This window comes from Hemicordylus capensis, chromosome 3 (genome assembly GCF_027244095.1).
Source record: "Hemicordylus capensis ecotype Gifberg chromosome 3, rHemCap1.1.pri, whole genome shotgun sequence".
In the NCBI taxonomy this organism is placed as follows: domain Eukaryota; kingdom Metazoa; phylum Chordata; class Lepidosauria; order Squamata; family Cordylidae; genus Hemicordylus; species Hemicordylus capensis.
In genome coordinates this window covers 269,098,094-269,116,418 of record NC_069659.1, presented here as the reverse complement: position 1 = coordinate 269,116,418, position 18,325 = coordinate 269,098,094, and positions in this window count along the sequence as shown.

The following is an 18,325-nucleotide window of genomic DNA, read 5'->3' as shown; positions in this document are numbered from 1 at the left end:
AAAGGTTTTTAAGTGATAGAACTTATGTACTTTACAAAGGAGCATAGGAAGCTGCCTTATCCTGAGTCAGACCATTGGTCCATCTAGCTCAGTATTGTCCACACTGACTGGCAGTGACTAGTGGTGTGCACGAAACCAGCGCCATTCGAGCTAAAGGTGGGGGGATAGCTTTAAGGATGGGGGAGGGTGCACGTCCCCCCCACCCACCGCCGTGCTTCCCCCTCCGGTACTCTGTGTAAAAACAGTCTGGCAGGGTGGCAGCATACCTCCTTGATGCCCCGTTGATCCCTCAACCATAAGTGGCCAGAAGTGCCTGGCGCATGTGTGCACGTTGCAGGTGGCCATGCGCACATTGCGTGCATACACATGCATATCATGCATGCATGCGATGTGTGACATGTGGGCGTGTGACGTGCGCGTGTCCACCCATGATGTGCGTATACGTGCCGGCAATTCCGGAGGTACTCTGCCGCCTCACCGGACTATTTTTGCACAGAGTGCCGGAGGGGGAAGCGGGGTGTGTGTGTGTGTGTGTGTGTCTGGGATAAGTGCACCCTCCCCCATCCTTAAAGCTATTCCCCCCACCTTCAAACTGGCAGAACCACTGGTCTATAGAACCAGTTTCGAGGCCTGTGCACATCCCTAGCAGTGACTTCTCCAAGGTTCCGGGCACCCCCAAGTCTCCTGCTCATGAAAGCACCCACCACCATGCTTACAGCCTTCTCTGCTTCAGATGAGGGCTGTAAATGTGAGCCCCACAGGAGCAAGAGTGATGAAGATGATGAATGTGCCTGTGGGGTGGGACTTTCATTCCTCCTTTGGATGGTGCACACCATCCTTTAAGCATAATGTCTGCATATCTGCCAACATGTCCCTATCTTCCCATTCATCTGAATGGGGAAATAGGGACATGTTGGCACTTGGCAGGTATGTGTCTGAATGAGGCTAAAGTCTGCTCCCTAAAAGGTGTGCTGAAGACAACAGATGCTTTAGCCCAAATAAGCACTTGCCTCCTCCAGTTTCCCTTTGGGGAGGGGTCCAATGTTATTATTCTTGTGGGGACATGACTGAGTTTAATTATTAAAGCACTGGGGGGTGTCTTTTGAGTACCAAACAGTAGCATTGGCTCTGATAATGGCTGCAGTGCTGATGCAGCCTATCATGCCTAATCTTAGGGCCTACCGGCAGCCTAGCAGGATGGTTTTGTCATGCCTGCCGCAGCTATGCATAGCTCTGGGGTCAGAACATTAGAAAGAAGATGTTCCTTCTTTCTGGGTTTATACTTTGCATCACAATTTGAAGGAAGACTCATTTTGGAATTCTGGATCAAATCTTCCCACATCTCCAAACACCGGCATGCAAATAGAGATATTAGAGAGTTACGGACAACTATTAATACTAGACCCCTACTGCAAACTCTACTCTCTAACTGTTGGTCTTTTCTAACGCTGCCCTTTTACCTGAAGGCCATAGAACATATTGAAGATTCACATCAAGATATTATTCAGAACTCTTTGGCTGAGCCCAAAGGCTGGTCTTTAGAGACATCAAATGAGCACCATAATGGGGTTTATGTTTGCTATACACTCTTCAACAGTAATGTAACGCAACCTGCATTTCAGCACTTAACAGATGAAAGGAAGCCTGAGGTATATTATTTAGTCCCTCTCCCAGTACTGTTAACATATAATCCACAAACAAACCCCTTTCAGCTCAAGGCCCCCTTACTGTGGCAACTTTTCATTACATCTCTCTCAATAACCCTGCAGACAAAATTATTCCGACTTTCAAAGCTGAGCAGGTTATCCCTTTTCATGCAGGGTACCAGAAACCATCTGATAGTGTAGTGTTTGGGAAGACTTCAGCCCATAGAGATTCAATTAATTTTTCATATGCTCTGAAACAGATTCAAGATGTTCTCTCTCAATTGGGACAAAAAGATCTCTGCGCCTATCTAAGTTCTAGATCAGCAAGCAGCTGACTTCAAATGTGCCAAACTCCTAATTGCCATCATGTGTGCTTGCTAACACAGACATACAGGAATCCAGCAAAACAAGTCCTGGAAGTGTTTCCGTGTGTGCACTTTACAGCTACGTTGTCCTGCCTTTGGAGAGTGTCTTTAGAACATGCCTGTTACATCCCTGTTACAAATAAGCTGATGTCATAGAAAGTAAATGAGATTGAGTCTTCAATGTTTGTGCAACCCGGGTGTAACTTACATCAACTGTCAGTGAACTGTGAAAGTCTTTGGCTAAGGGCCACAGGTTTGGATCCAAAGGTGCCCTTCTGCTGGTGGGAAGCTTCTCCCACTCATGGAAGGGCTGCATTTGACCCAAATCCAGAAGAATTAATCCATTTGTGCAAGCTCTTCTACAAGTATTTTGTCCAAGCTGTTTTCAAAATGTGTTGATGACTTACTAGCACTTATATGCTATAACCTGTAATTTCCTTATTCACCATGCTTCTTACACTGTATTGCAGCCTCTGATTCATTATGGCTCTGTGCTCTGATAAATCTTCCATTAGCATGTATGTAAGTGTTTATGAAGCACTAAGCCACTTTCTCTTTCTGTTCACTGGCTGACATCCTGACTAATGAAGTACCAGTGAAATGGGAGACGCACTGGTGCTTCTGAAAAGTTCAACAAACTCAGCTCCACTGCTGGCTCAGTGGTGGAGGCAACTTTTGATGATCTCCCCTTCCCCAGAAAGTGTTTTATGCCACCTGAAATGTGTCCCTGAGGGTCACACAATAGGCAGGGATATATTTTCAGGTGGCACAGAGGACTTTCAGTGGAATGGGAGGTCATTGAAATCCCTACACACACACACACACACACACACACACACACACCTGCACTGTTAGTCTGGAAGTCTTCAGATGGACCGATGCTACACTGGTGCTGCTTCTGTTGCACTGGTGCCTTGTTAGCCAGGCTATCCGCCACTTTTCTTTGGCTCTAAGGCATAGGGCTGTGTGGGAAGCTACTACATGCATAAGTAGGCTTCAAAGGCTACCCCTTCCCCCAGCTTAAGACTTGCTCATAAAACTCAGAAGATCTTTCAGGAGCAGCCTCCACCTCAATGCAAAATGAAAAAACTTGGTCAGGAAAAGAAACCAAGCTCCTGTGCACTTGCGGAAAACTGCTTGTGTGTGAAATCTTTCAATCCCAGCCTTTGTGAAGGAACCATGGATGGACTCCATCTTAAAATCCAGTGTCTGCAATGTCATCACAGTACTTCAATGGTTGGGTCCGAATTGGCTCCAAATGACAGCTGTTATGCTGTTGCTGTATACATACATCACAGGGTTCTTCTAGTACAGCAGTTCCTAAACATTTCACTAATGGTGCACCTGCATGTTTCGGTGTCTACTATCGTTCTTCCCCAATGGGAGCAGTGCCTTTCTTGGGTTCACTGCCTGTATGTCTGAACAAGACGATGTAAAGTACAAAGAAACAGCTGTGGTCTGTTTGTCTGAATGGCAGCTCTACTCATATTCTAAATATTAGTTTAAGCTAATATTTGAAGGGTGCATAGAGTGGCTGTTTGGATGAATAGCTCTGCCCACCCCACCCCTCATAATGGAATGTACTGGAAGGGCATTGGGACATTGCAAAAGATGTCAGAACAAGTGTGCATGTGGCACATTCCCCCTATTAATTGTATGGGCTAGGGAGATATCATCCAAATCAGCCCAGTGTCTTCCAGTGTTCCAGTTTACAGAAGCATAGTCCACACTTATCACTGAAGCATATCTTTTAAGCATAAGAACATAAGAACAGCCCTGCTGGATCAGGCCCAAGGCCCATCTAGTCCAGCATCCTGTTTCACACAGTGGCCCACTAGATGCCGCTGGAAGCCACAGACAGGAGTTGAGGGCGTGCCCTCTCTCCTGCCATTACGCCCCTGCAACTGGTACTCAGAGGCACCCTGCCCTTGAGGCTGGAGGTGGCCCACAGCCCTCCGACTAGTAGCCATTGATAGACCTCTCCTCCATGAAGTCATCCAAACCCCTCTTAAAGCCATCCAGGTTGTTGGCTGTCACCACGTCCTGTGGCAGAGAGTTCCACAAGTTGATTATGCATTGTGTGAAAAAGTACTTCCATTTGTTGGTCCTAGACCTCCGCAATCAATTTCATGGAGTGACCCCTGGTTCTAGTGTTGTGTGAGAGGGAAAAGAATCTCTCTCTCTCCACTTTCTCCACACCATGCATGACCTTATAGACCTCTATCATGTCTCCCCGCAGACGTCTTTTTTCTAAACTAAAAAGCCCCAGGTGTTATAGTCTTGCCTCATAAGAAAGGTGCTCTAGGCCCCTGATCATCTTGGTTGCCCTCTTCTGTACCTTCTCCAGTTCAACAATGTCCTTTTTAAGATGTGGTGACCAGAATTGTACGCAGTACTCCAAGTGTGGTCGCACCATAGTTTTGTATAAGGGCATTATAATGTTAGCCGTTTTATTTTCAATCCCCTTTCTAATGATCCCTAGCATGGAATGTGCCTTTTTCACAGCTGCCGCACATTGAGTCGACACTTTCAACGAGCTGTCAACCACAACCCCAAGATCCCTCTCCTGGTCCATCACCGACAGCTCAGATCCCATCAGCATATACTTGAAGTTGGGGTTTTTCGTCCCAATGTGCATCACTTTACACTTGCTAACATTGAACCGCATTTGCCATTTTGTCGCCCACTCCCCCAGTTTGGAGAGATCCTTTTGGAGCTGCTCACAATCCGTTTTGGATTTCACTACCCGGAAGAGTTAGGTATCATCTGCAAATTTGGCCACATCGCTGCTTACCCCTGCTTCTAGATCATTTATGAATAAATTAAAAAGCACCAGTCCCAGTACAGATCCCTGGGGGACCCCACTTCTTACTTCCCTCCATTGTGAAAACTCTCCATTGATACCTACCCTCTGTTTCCTGTCTTTCAACCAGTTAGCAATCCACACATGTACTTGTCCCTTTATCCCATGACAGTTAAGTTTCCTCAGGAGTCTTTGATGAAGAACTTTGTCAAAAGCTTTTTGGAAGTCCAGGTAGACTATGTCAACTGGATCACCTTGATCCACACACTAGTTGACACTGTCAAATAAGTCCAAAAGGTTGGTGAGGGAAGATTTACCTTTGCGGAAGTCATGCTGGCTCACTCCCAGCAGGGCCTGTTCTTCTAGGTGCTTTACAATTTTATCCTTGAGGATGCTTTCCATCAATTTGCCTGGAACGGACATTAGGCTAACTGGCCTGTAATTTCCCGGATCGCCCCTGGATCCCTTCTTGAAAATTGGTGTTACATTTGCTAATCTCCAGTCCTCTGGTACAGAGCCCGATTTCAGGGATAAGTTAAATATTTTAGCAAGGAGGTCGGCAATTTCACATTTGAGTTCTTTGAGGACTCTTGGGTGGATGCCATCTGGCCCTGGTGATTTGTTAGCTTTCAGTTTTTCCAGACAGTTTATAACATCATCCCTTGTCACTTCTATCTGACTCAGCTCTCTAGCCTCCATCCTTAAAAAGCCTGGTTCAGGAACAGGTATATGCTCAGTATCCTCTGCTGTGAAGACAGATGCAAAGAACTCATTCAGCTTCTCTGCAACCTCCATATCCTCCTTAATAATCCCTTTCACTCCCTCATTGTCTAATGGTCCAACTGCCTCCCTGGCAGGTTTTCTGCTTCTGATGTAATTAAAGAAGTTTTTGTTATTCCCCTTGATACTTTTGGCTAAATGTTCCTCAAACTCTCTTTTTGCCTTCCTTATTGTCACCTTGCATTTCTTTTGCCAGAGTTTGTGTTCCTTTCTGTTCTCTTCATTTGGACAGGCCTTCCATTTTCAGAAGGAAGTCTTCTTCCCTTTTATGGCTTCCTTGACGGTACCCGTTAGCCATGCTGGCATCCTCCTGGACTTAGTGGTACCTTTCCTCCTTTTTGGTATACAATCTAACTGGGCTTCTAGTATTGTGGTTTTGCTCCATGCACTCTGGAGCAAAGTGACTCTCCTGATTTCCCCCCTCAGCTTTCTTTTCACCATACTCCTCATTTTGGAGAAGTTTCCTCTTCTGAAATTCAAAATGTCTATGTTAGACATCCTTGGTGATTTTCTCCCCGCATGTATGCTGAATTTGATGGCACTGTGGTCACTGTTCCCTAAAGGGTCGATGACACTGACATCACACACCAGGTCCTGGGTGTCACTCAGAATTAGATCCAAGGTCACCTTCTCTCTGGTCGGTTCCATGACCAACTGTTCTAAGGCACAGTCATTTAGCGTATCTAGAAATTTGACCTCTTTGTCCTGACTTGAATGTGAATTTAACCAGTCTATGTGTGGGTAGTTGAAATCACCCATAATTACAGCCCTGCCTCTCCTTGACGCCTCCCTGATTTCCTCCTGCAACTTCCAGTCACTGTCAGCATTATGATCTGGAGGGCAATAGCACGTCCCCAGTAGCACGTTCCCTTTCCGGCCTTGTATAGTCACCCACAGGATTTCTGTGGAGGACTCCAGTCCACCTAGGTTTTCTAGCTTGTTAGATTCCATGCCTTCTTTAACATACAGTGCTACTCCTCCTCCAAGGTGCCTCTCCCTGTCCTTTCTATAGAGTTTATACCCAAGGATAACAGTGTCCTGCCGGTTTTCACTGTTCCACCACGTTTCTGTTATGCCCACTATATCTATTTCTGCGTTAGCAACCAAGCACTCCAGCTCAGGGATAGCAACAAAATGAAGTAATTTTTTCACATATTATTGTTGTTGTTGTTGTTTACCCAGTCAGATAGGTGTTATTGACTGGGTTGTTTTATCCAGACATCGAGTCCTTCCCAAGGACCTGGGATGGCTGAATTTTATTATCAATGTTGTTGCTGTTATTATTATAGATATCCTTGCAGAATATATGCTGTTCCCTGTAATGTTGCTTTTTGTAATTGGCTGATGGTGATTTCTGTGGCCCCTGTGGTGTTGAGGTGCTCTTCAAGTTGTTTTGGAATTACAACTTCTTCTTCTTCTTCTTCTTCTTATTATTATTATTATTATTATTATTATTATTATTATTATTATTTCTATGGCTTTCTCTGCCATAGGATGTATTGATTGATTGATTGATTTGATTTGATTTGATTTGTATACCACCCTTCCAAAATGGCTCAGGGTGGTTTACAATTAAAACACACCACTAAAACAGTAAAGAGCTAAAACAAATTAAAAAACAATATAACAATTAACAATTTAAAAACATTTTAAAACAACAATTAAACAATTACAGTGATTAAAACCCCAAAATCAGGTTTTGAATTTTAAAACAAACCAGAAATTAAAACCCCCACAATTTAGGAAGCTGAGAAAGCTTGGGTGAAAAGAAAGGTTTTCAGGTGTTTTTTGAAAATTGCCAGAAATGGGGAGGATCGCATCCCAGCAGGGAGCGCATTCCACAGTCTCGGGGCAGCGACTGAGAAGGCCCGTCTCTGTGTAGCCACCAAACAACTTGGCAGTAACTGGAGACGGACCTCCTCGGATGACCTCAATGGGCGGTGGGGCTTATAACAAAGAAGATGCTCTCTTAGGTACCAAGGGCCTAAGCCATTTAGGGCTTTCTAAGTTATAACTAGCACTTTGTATTTTGTCCGGAAACTTACTGGCAGCCAGTGTAACTCCATCAGTAAAGGAGTAACATGGTCTCTCCGAGATCACCCAGAGACCAACCTGGCTGCCACGTTCTGAACCAACTGAAATTTCCAGACTACGTACAAAGGCAGCCCCACGTAGAGCGCATTACAAAAGTCAAGTCTGGAGGTTACCAGGAAATGTACCACAGTTTTGAGGTCATTGATCTCAAGAAACGGGCGCAGCTGGTGTATCAGCTGGAGCTGATAGAAAGCACCCCTGGCCACCGCCTCAACCTGAGAAACCAGGGAGAGGTGTGAATCCAGAAGTACTCCCAGACTGCGAACCTGTTCCTTTTGGGGAAGTGTGACCCCCATCTAGAACAGGCAGATCAAAATTGTCTCTAGAGTTCTGACCCCGCACAATAAGTACTTCCATCTTATCTGGATTCAGCTTCAGTTTATTCTCCCTCATCCAGCCCATTACTGCTTCCAGATAGGCATTTAGGGAGGATATGCCAGCTTCTGAAGAAGTTGGCATGGAGAAGTAGATACATGTAGTGATGGTCACTAGCTTGGATGGCCTTAAAAGGGGCTGTGTAGGATGAGCTTAATCCTCCATTTTGTCTAAGGTTGTGTTATTTTGCAAAATGGCTGCCTAATTCCCTCTGTATATTGTTTGAGTTCTAAGTAGGGATGTGCACCGGACCAGTCCAGGGCCATGTTAGAGGCCTCAGAACCAGTCTGGATTGGGGGCGGTCTGGGGGGGGGCATGTAGCTTTAAGGGCGGGGGGCTAGTGCTTACCCCTCCTGCTGCTTTTCCCCCTTCAGCGCTCGACGTTTTAGCAAAGTTTTGGGGGCGGCAGCATTCCTCCCTGCCACCCCTGCCCCCATCATTGCCTGGGAAAAGCGGAAGTTGGTTGTACGCATGCACCCATCATGGCGCGTGCACGCCCATCACTGCCATGCACGCACACGCCGCACACATCACACGCAACGTGTGATGTGTGCGGCGCACGCGTGCATGGCAGCAACAGGCGCGCACGCGCCGTGATGGGCGCATGTGTGCAACCAACTTCCGCTTTGGCCGGGCAACAACAGGGGCAAGGGTGGCAGGGAGGAACGCTGCCGCCCCAAAAACTTTGCTAAAACATCGAGCGCTGGAGGGGGGAAAGCGGCAGGAGGGGTAAGTACTAGCCTCCCACCCTTAAAGCTACATGCTCCCCAGTGCCAGACCGCACCTCTGTGTTTCCGTGCACATCCCTAGTTCTAAGGTCAAAAGTTCAAAGTTCTGTAAAACTGTCTAGAAATTGGGGGAAATTGTCTAATTTTCATTAGAACTCAAAAAAGTAGGTGGAGTTATATGTATAAAAATGGGATAGATTTGAATAGTTGATGGAATCTTGGAGAGCCAGGAGAGTCAGAGTGAAGAGCTGAGTTAAGAAAAGTTGTTAGAGCTGAAAATCACTGAAGAACTGCTGAAAATAGAAATAACTGAGATAGTTAAGGTGGAAACTCTCTTGAGAACTGAATCAGTCTCAGAGCAGTTGAAGGAACAGACTGGAGTTGACTGGAGCTGGTGGAGTTTTCTCCACCAGTACTGGAGAAAAAGGGCAAGGCCTGTGGCTGAGAAAGGGAAAAGGCAAGGCTTGCTGCAAAAGCTGGTTAAGACATGTGAGTGTAAGAAAGCTCCAGGCAGGAAGTTTTTTCACACAGGGCTTTTAAAGCCCTTTAACTCACATCTCCTCTGGGATGGAGGGGGTGCATTCACATATCAGCCAGATTTACCCCGAAGTCCCTGTGAGTTATCGGGGAGCAGTTCACACACAATTTGGGTTTTTCACTGCGCATTAGAATGTAGCCTGATTTATAGCTGGGGTAAAAAAATCCACTCTTTGTGTCAGGTTTTGGAGACAACTTCGAGTTTGCAGGAAAGCCTCCCATCAGGGGCATAACAAGGCTGGAGTGGGCCCAGAGACAAAATGGGCCCCTCGCTGATACACACACAAACACTTCACAATATATAGTCATGTGACTTGCCTCTGGGGGGCCCCTCGAGGCGTGTGGGCCCCCAGGCAGCCGCCTCCCCTTGCCTAATAGTAGTTACGCCCCTGCCTCCCAGTAAACTCACAGTAAAGCCTGCTGTGTGTAAAAGTCCCTGGTAAGGAGAGTCCACCATCAACTCTAAGAAAGGTCTACCACACCTGAAAATTCATTTTGATGACTTCCCATTATTTCCTATGGATCACTATATCATATAGGCCGGTGTATCAATCCAATACCAATACATTGAATGCTTTTACCTGGGTAGTACAATTATCTGTTGCACAATTTGACAGTTGCTTGCATTGTATTAGATCGGACCCATTATTTTGTTCATGCACAACACTAACACCATTCTTTCTCTCTAAAATGTCTCTGAGGGTAAATCCTCCAACTGTAACACCATGCATAAAATATGATGAAACCAGAAAGCCATAACACAAGAAAATACCACTGAACATGTACTCTCTAAGGTGCGCCTTCCCACTCCATTTCTAAACTTAAAGGAGTCATACACCAGGGTTTACTATTTACTTCAGAAAAAAGCTCCCATCGGTGCAATGCCCCCTTGAGCAGTGTGTTAAAAAACAAAACAAAAACACCCACTTCACCTTTTCAAATGTGCTATATTTTTGTGAGAAGGTCTTGCAACCATTTCCCTCTCTTGCGGATCTGGGATGACTTACCTTTATAACGTTCCTTCATCATCATAAATTAGGGTTGCCGAGAGATTAAAGAATTTGCAATCAATCAGCTACCTTTTAACTGATTAATCAATTCATCAATGTATTAAATATAGATAAATGTGCAGATTACCAAATGGTATTGGTGCCTTTTGAGATACTGAAGGAAAAAATAACATACAGTTTAATAAACAAAAGGAAGAACTGATTGTCAAAAGGAAGGGCATGGCATGTCTCATTATTTCTTTCTCATTCATATGATTAATCAACTGAAGCTTTTGTCTTCTACCAATTAAATCAATAAGACCTTGTCAACCTAATAGGCAGTAAAGGATGAGTAGTACTGAATGTAGATGGAGTAAAAATGTGGGCTGCTATTTTACCAATATGAAAATGAACAAAATCTGCCAGTGCAGAAGAGACAGATCTAAACTCTCCTTAATATCTTTGTGTTGTAAAAGTTAATGGAAACCAGTCGTGCTGATAAAATCTGGAACTATCATCTTAAGTAAAAGGAATTCTTGTTTTTTTGTGGTAGAAATAGAGAGCGGCATTTAAATTCTTGGGATTTCCCTCTTTGCTTATGAGTTTTTGTTAACAACTACTGCAGAAAAAGGAAGAAAATCCACATTTAAATGAAACAGAAAACTGAAGACAAAACAGTGTATTGAATTTAGATCGGAAAGAAACATCCACAGAGCAAAACCAGAAGGCAAGTGAGACCTACTGAGAGAAAGTCCAAAGCAGCAGGCTTTAGGTTAAACAAAAACCCTTCATACCATTTGCAACTGAATATAGGAGAAAAAAGGCAAAAAGGAAAGTTCAAAGCTGGATATAATAACACAGGAGAAGGAGAAAGGTTAGAGGAGGAAGAATAAAAAGATCCTAATATATGTTTGGGTACAAACACCAGATGTGCAAAAGAATAAGGGAAAGGGTAGGATTAGAAAAGGGTGAATTCTGTGAGTAAACATTAAAATGATGAAATCCATGAGATACAATTCAAATGGGCAAAAGAAAAGTGGAAGTCATTAGGAATTTGGATTCCTACTAAAAACACTTCACTTATTGAGATTAACCACATACCACTTTTTCAAAAAATTAAACAAGATCTTTGTAACTGGAATTCTCTAAAGTTATCATGGCTACCACAAATTCATCTAATAAAAATGATAATCTTACCCCAAATCCTCTTTTTATTTCAGATGATTCCATGTACTATCTCTAAAGCCCAGCTTTTACAATGGCAGCAGATACTGGTCAAGTTTATCTGGGTTATAAAAAACCAAGAATACAGAGATATATAAAAACAACAAGCAAATAATTGAGGTTTAAAATATACAGATCTACAACTATACTATGACTGCACAACATTTTTGTGTCTACTTAAATTTATATTATAACGACCAAACATGAGTGAATCTGGAGAATCAGTTTTGTTGTCCACTCAACATTGAAGAAATTTTATGGCAAACCTGAAAAAAAGGACCATCAACATGCAAAGACAATCCATACTTATTACATACCATATTAATTTGGGACAAATGGCATAATATATTGGCTCCATCCCCATCACCTATAACCCCAATTCATGGTCAACCATTTTTTTTAACCTGGATTGGAAGTTAAATCGCTTCAATATTGGCAAAAACATGGACTTACAAAGTTACATAATTTCATTAACAGAAACAAAATAATCCCAAAACAAGAGGTGATTACGAAAACAAAATATACACATCTCCATTGGTATGAATATATTCAAATAACTCACATGATAACCAACATTTTTTGGGAGTTGGGAAAAATAGACAATACCACATATAATAAAAGACTACTATCTCAAACATATGATGAGAAATGGAATTGCACCTTATCATATAAAAAGAGATGGGCACAAGACTTGGACCAAGAAATTACCGCTAATCAATGGAAGATTATCTGGAAGTCCTATTCAATGCTTTCCTCTTCTTCAAATATCAAAGAGGAATATTATAAAATATTAACCAGATGGCACCTTACCCCTTCAAATTTAGCCATGACAAATATGTCCCATTTGTTCAAAGAGAGGGATTGGCAAAAATCATCTCCCACTTGCACAAATGAAATTTCTGTCCACTTGTGGAAAACAGTCAGGATACGTTGTTGTTGTTGTTGTTGTTGTTGTTTACACAGTCAGACAGGTGTTATTGACTGGTTTGTTTTATCCAGAAATCGAGTCCTGCCCAAGGACCTGGGAAGGCTGAATTTTATTATCATTGTTGTTGCTGTTATTATAGATATCGTCGCAGAATATAGGCTGTTCCCAGTAAAGTTGCTTTTTGTAATTGGCTGATGGTGATTTCTGTGGCCCCTATGGTGTTGAGGTGCTCTTCAAGGTCTTTTGGAATTGCACCTAGGGCGCCAATTACCACTGGGATTATTTTGGTCTTCTTCTACCACAGCCTTTCAATTTCAATTTGTAGATCTTTGTATTTGGTGATTTTTTTCTATTTCTTTTTCTTCTATTCTGCTATCCCCTGGTATTGCTATTTAACTTGTTTTTCTTTCTTCTCAATTACAGTTATATCTGCTGTACTGTGTGGCAGATGTTTGTCTGTTTGTGGTCAGAAGTCCCATAATATTTCTGCATCTTCATTTTCAACAACTTTTTCAATTTTATGGTCCCACCAGTTTTTGGCTACAGGTAGCTTGTATTTTTTGCAGATGTTCTAGTGTATCATCCCTGCTACCTTGTCATGCCTTTGTTCATAGTCAGTCTGTGCGATCTTTTTACAACAGCTGATTAGGTGGTCCACGGTTTCACCTGCTTCTTTACAAAGGCGGCACTTGCTGTTTATTGTTGACTTTTCTACTTTTGCTCTTATTGCATTTGTTCTTTGTGCTTGTTCTTGTGCAGCCAGTATTAAACGCTCAGTTTCTTTCTTCAAGTCGCCATTCTTAAGCTATTGCCAGGTGTTGGTGATGTCTGATTTTCCACTTATATTGTGCAAATATTGACCATGCAGTGGCTTCTTTTTCCATTTCTCTGCTTGGCTCTTGACTTGTTCTTTCTTGTAGGCCTGCTTTGTTTCATTGATGTTGAATAGTTTCTCGTTATTGACCATTTTCAGTGCATCTTCTTCACTGTCCTTGATATATTCTTCAAGGCCTCTTTTCTCATCCTTTACTGTTTGATGGACTTGCAGCATTCCTCTTCCACCTGAGCTGCAAGGGAGGTAGAGCCTATCTACATCACTGCAGGGCTGCAGAGCATGATTGATGGTCATGATTTTCCTGGTCTTACGATCCAGCGTCTCTAGCTCTGCCGGGTCTAGTCTATTATTCCTGCAGTGTATCTGATAATAGGTATAGCCCAGGTGTTTATGGCTTGTATGGTGTTCCTGCCTTTGAGTTTGGACTTTAGGATTTTTCTAACTCTCCTGATTTATTCACTTCCAATTTTTCTTTTTTCAGTGTGTGCAATGTTATCAGCCTGGAGAATGCGCAAGTATTTGTAATGTTCATTCTCTTCCAGTTTCTTGATCTTGCTTCCATTGGGCAGTTCTATTCCTTCTGTTTTTCTTATTTTTCCTCTGTTCATTATTAATGCAGCACACTTGTCTAGTCCAAACTCCACTGCTATATCGCTACTGAATATACGGACAGTGTTCAGCAGTGATTCAATTTCTGACTGGGACTTTCCATACAACTTTAGATTGTCCATGTACAGCAGATGGTTGATTTTACTTGATGTTTTAGATGTTTGGTATCCGAGGCCTGTTTTGTTTAGTATTTGTGAAAGTGGAGTCATTGCAATTACAAACAACAGAGGGGATAGTGAGTCCCCTTATTAATTCTTGTTTACACACTCAGACAGGTGTTATTGACTGGTTTGTTTTATCCAGACATCGAGTCCTTCCCAAGGAACTGGGATGGCTGAATTTTATCATCAATACTGTTGATTATTATAGATATTGTCGCAAAATATAGGCTGTTCTCAGTAAAGTTGATTTTTGTAATCGGCTGATGGTGATTTCTGTGGCCCCTATGGTGTTGAGATGCTCTTCAAGTTGTTTTGAAATTGCACCTAGGGTGCCAATTGCCACTGGGATTATTTTGGTCTTTTTCTGCCACAGCCTTTCAATTTCAATTTGTAGATCTTTGTATTTTGTGATTTTTTCTGTTTCTTTTTCTTCTATCTATTCTGCTATCCCCTGGTATTGCTATGTTGATTATTTTAACTTGTTTTTCTTTCTTCTCGACTGCAGTTATATCTGGTTTATTGTGTGTATTATTATTAATAGTAATAATAACAACAAATATTTATGCACCAGTTTCCAACAACAACAAAGCATCTCAAAGTTGTTGAAATAGCAAATGAGAAAATGGTTTCTTGTTCCCAAAGGGCACACTATCCAAAACAAGAACACAAAAGGAACAACAGCAGAAACCACTGGAGAGATGCTTTGCTGGACTTAATAGAGCCAGTTGAATTAAGGCAACCACAGTTAAAGAAAAAATTGGACCTAAGGTTTCCCTCCCCAAACTCTATTTGTTACCTTCAGCTATCTTGTTGTTTCATAGCCACTACTTCCAGTTTAACAGTGCCAGCATTATGTCTGAACAGCTAATGTATATATATTTTAAAGGAAACTAGAATGTATTTCATGCAAGGTGTTAATACACATCTGAGTTCATCCACCAGGGTGAAAACATCTCTCACCAAATGAGCAATTTACACAACATTTTCCTAACAGGATTTGAAGCAGATCTGGGGGGGGGTGGGAATCACAACAATCCCCCCTTTATATTTCCTTTATTTTTTAAATCAGGATTTTTATTACCCCAAAATTACACAGAACAAGCTGACAATATTAATGCATGAAATAAAGATAGATCCTGCAAAAGAAAAAACAACAAAAACATGATTAGAAACTGTTGGAAATTCTCTCTGGTAAGAGAATCCCTTTTTCATTATAGCAGAGTGCACAGGGGCACAACACAGCGGAATTTGGTTAGGCATGCATGTATGCTGAAAGTAAAGTAACTTGGAGCCAGTTCATAGTTTCAAATCAATATATATGGCATTTATTAGAGAACTCCATTCTGGATAGGAAAGTGAGGAGTTAGGATCTCTAATCTATCTATCTAGCTGGATGCAGATGGATTCTGCATGTCTGCACACATGGTGCAAGGGAGAGGAGCTTGCATGTTGCAAGGTAGACGGAACAGGAAGAGAAGGGAGAGGAAGGCGGAAGTGTCCCTGCGATTAGCAATCTACATTCCAAAGGGATAGTGTCAGAGCAGTAGAGAAGGGATGACCAGTGTCTTGACCCTCTAGCCCTCTGACTCACTAGTCTGTCTTCCACTGTCATTGAGACAAGAGACAGCGCAAAGTCCTTCACTTCCAACAGAAACATTGCATACTTGTTTTCAAATCAATGCATATATTTTTACAGATGAGACCATTTACAATATCAGATGTTGTTTACATTGCATTACAGCAATGTACCAAGCAAAGAATTAGGAAATGATGCTAAAACATTGAACCATCAATCCAACTTTGCAGGAGAGCAGCAAAACTGGTCAAGAGCTAGGGTGGAGTAACAACTGCCACACAGGCCTGGTTCACTTGTAACCCTTTAATTGCAGTTATAGCTGCCAGAGTTTGTAACCGTGGTATGCCTGAACATCCAAAACTGCTGTTAAGGGTCTAAAGTTAACTCCAGTTTCCCCCGACAAACTCCTGCCAACATGCCCCATCCCAGACTGGTTAGCCTGTCAAGCTGTACAGCTGCCTGTAGGCAACAGTCATGGGTGTCCACAAGCACAAACACTCCAAGTAGCAGCACAAGCAAGGCACCCGCTCACGGCGCCGGGAGAGGGAAGCCAAAAGGCAGACCCAAGCAGGCAAGCTGGAGCATCCAAGTTGTATTTTTCACATAGAAAGGGTGGGGAGAGGAGTCTCAGCCCCTTCCCCGGGTGGGAAATTTGCTCCCATAGTCTTCCTCATGAGAAGAACCATCTGTGGCTCACGAATGCCAAATGAACGAGATGTCACTCATGTTGTACCAGGTGGTGCTCTCAATGTATGATAAAGAGCACCCCATTACCCTACGGCCCAATCTCTCACGTGAGTGGCAGACTAAGGGGAGTGAGGGAGAATGTTCCATGCAGGAAAACTGTGGAGACAGCCACTTGGGCAAGTGCTTTCCTGGTCTCAGTAACTGCTTCCAAGCCACTGTCAAAGCCTGTGCCCTGCCAACCCACCTGCCAATGTGGAGATTTGCACCTCTATTCACGGCCCCCAATAGATGATGCAGCCATCCCAGGGTGGCTGAAACCGGGGCTCTCTGTTCCCGGGAATCAATGCACCTTGAGATTTACATATGCTAGGTTTTGTATGTATGGAGGTTTTAGGGATGTGTGAACCGGTTCAGATCCGAACTGGTTCGGATCCGAACCAGTTCCGGTTCGGAGGTTCAGATCCGAAACGAACCGAACCACCCCCGGTTCGGTTAGAATCTGAATCGAACCGGGGTGGTTCGTTTTGAACCGGTTCGGACTGGTTTTGATCGGTTCAGACACCTGAAAATTGGTAGGATGGTAGCTGGCACCAAGGGGTACCTGTCACCCAAACCCAAAAGCAATTGGACACTCGTACGATTTTTTATGAATTTTTGAAAATTATTTTTTCTCTCATGGGATATAATGGGACTCGAACCAGGCCATTATTCCTTATTGTGGAGAACCAATGGGTGCAAACAACCATGCAAACCCTGAAGCAATCAGACACCCCTATGATTTTTTATGAATATTTGAAATATTTTTAATTATTTTTCTCATTGAGTATAATCAATGGGGATTCTATCACAGCATATTAGAGTGGATTCATGGTGTCTCATTGAAAATCTCATTTGCTATCATAGAATCCACACTCATTACCTCAGAAACAAGAGAACCCTGTACCCCATGGGTTAGAAACCCATGGGGGTGGTTGGCACCCTATGTGCACTACACCACCACTCGCTCTGGGCCACCCCAGCACCCCCCATGTGCACTTATGGGGCTGCTGAAAGCTCCATTATAACTTATTATGAGGGAAAACCTTAAAGATGCGTAAACTTCAACAATTAACCAAAAATCAGCCCTCTGCCCAAATCCTTTGAAAAAATTCTGGTAGCTTCCCTGCCCCTACCCGGCACTACCGCCAACCCCACACCGCTCTAGGCCACCCCTTTCCCCCCGACGTGAAGCTATACACCCTTCATTATACCTAATGGGGGAAAACCTTAAAGACGCGTAAACTTCAAAAATCACTTAAAAATCATCCCTCTGCCCAAATCCTTTCAAATAATTCTGATAGCTTCCTTGCCCCTATCTGGCACTACCACCAACCCCACACTGCTCTTGGCCACCCCTTTCCCCCCAACGTGAAGCGATACATTTGCTGACACCTCCATGCTTCTTTATGGAGAAAAACCTTAAAGACGCGTAAACTTCAAAAATCACTTAAAAATCACCCCTTTGCCCAATTCCTTTCAAATAATTCTGATAGCTTCCTTGCCCACCCTAGGAACTACCACCCACCACACTGCACTCTACGACACCCCTTTCCCCCCGACGTGAAGCTATACATTTGCTGCAATCCTAATTATTCTCTATGAGGAATTCAAAAATACTTTAAAAATTCACCAATAATCAGAGGAGTGTCCAATTGCCTTGGGATTTTTTGGGTGGTAGGCACCCCTGTCTGTCTACCACCCACCCCGCTTTTGTGCCCCTAGGTGCTCCACAATAGGGGATATGGACTGGTTTGGGTCCCATTATACTCAATGAGAAAAATAATTAAAAATATTTCAAATATTCATAAAAAATCATAGGGGTGTCTGATTGCTTCAAGGTTTGCATGGTTGTTGGCACCCATGGGTGCTCCACAATAAGGAATAATGGCCTGGTTCGAGTCCCATTATATCCTATGAGGAAAAAATAAAAATAATTTTCAAAAATTCAT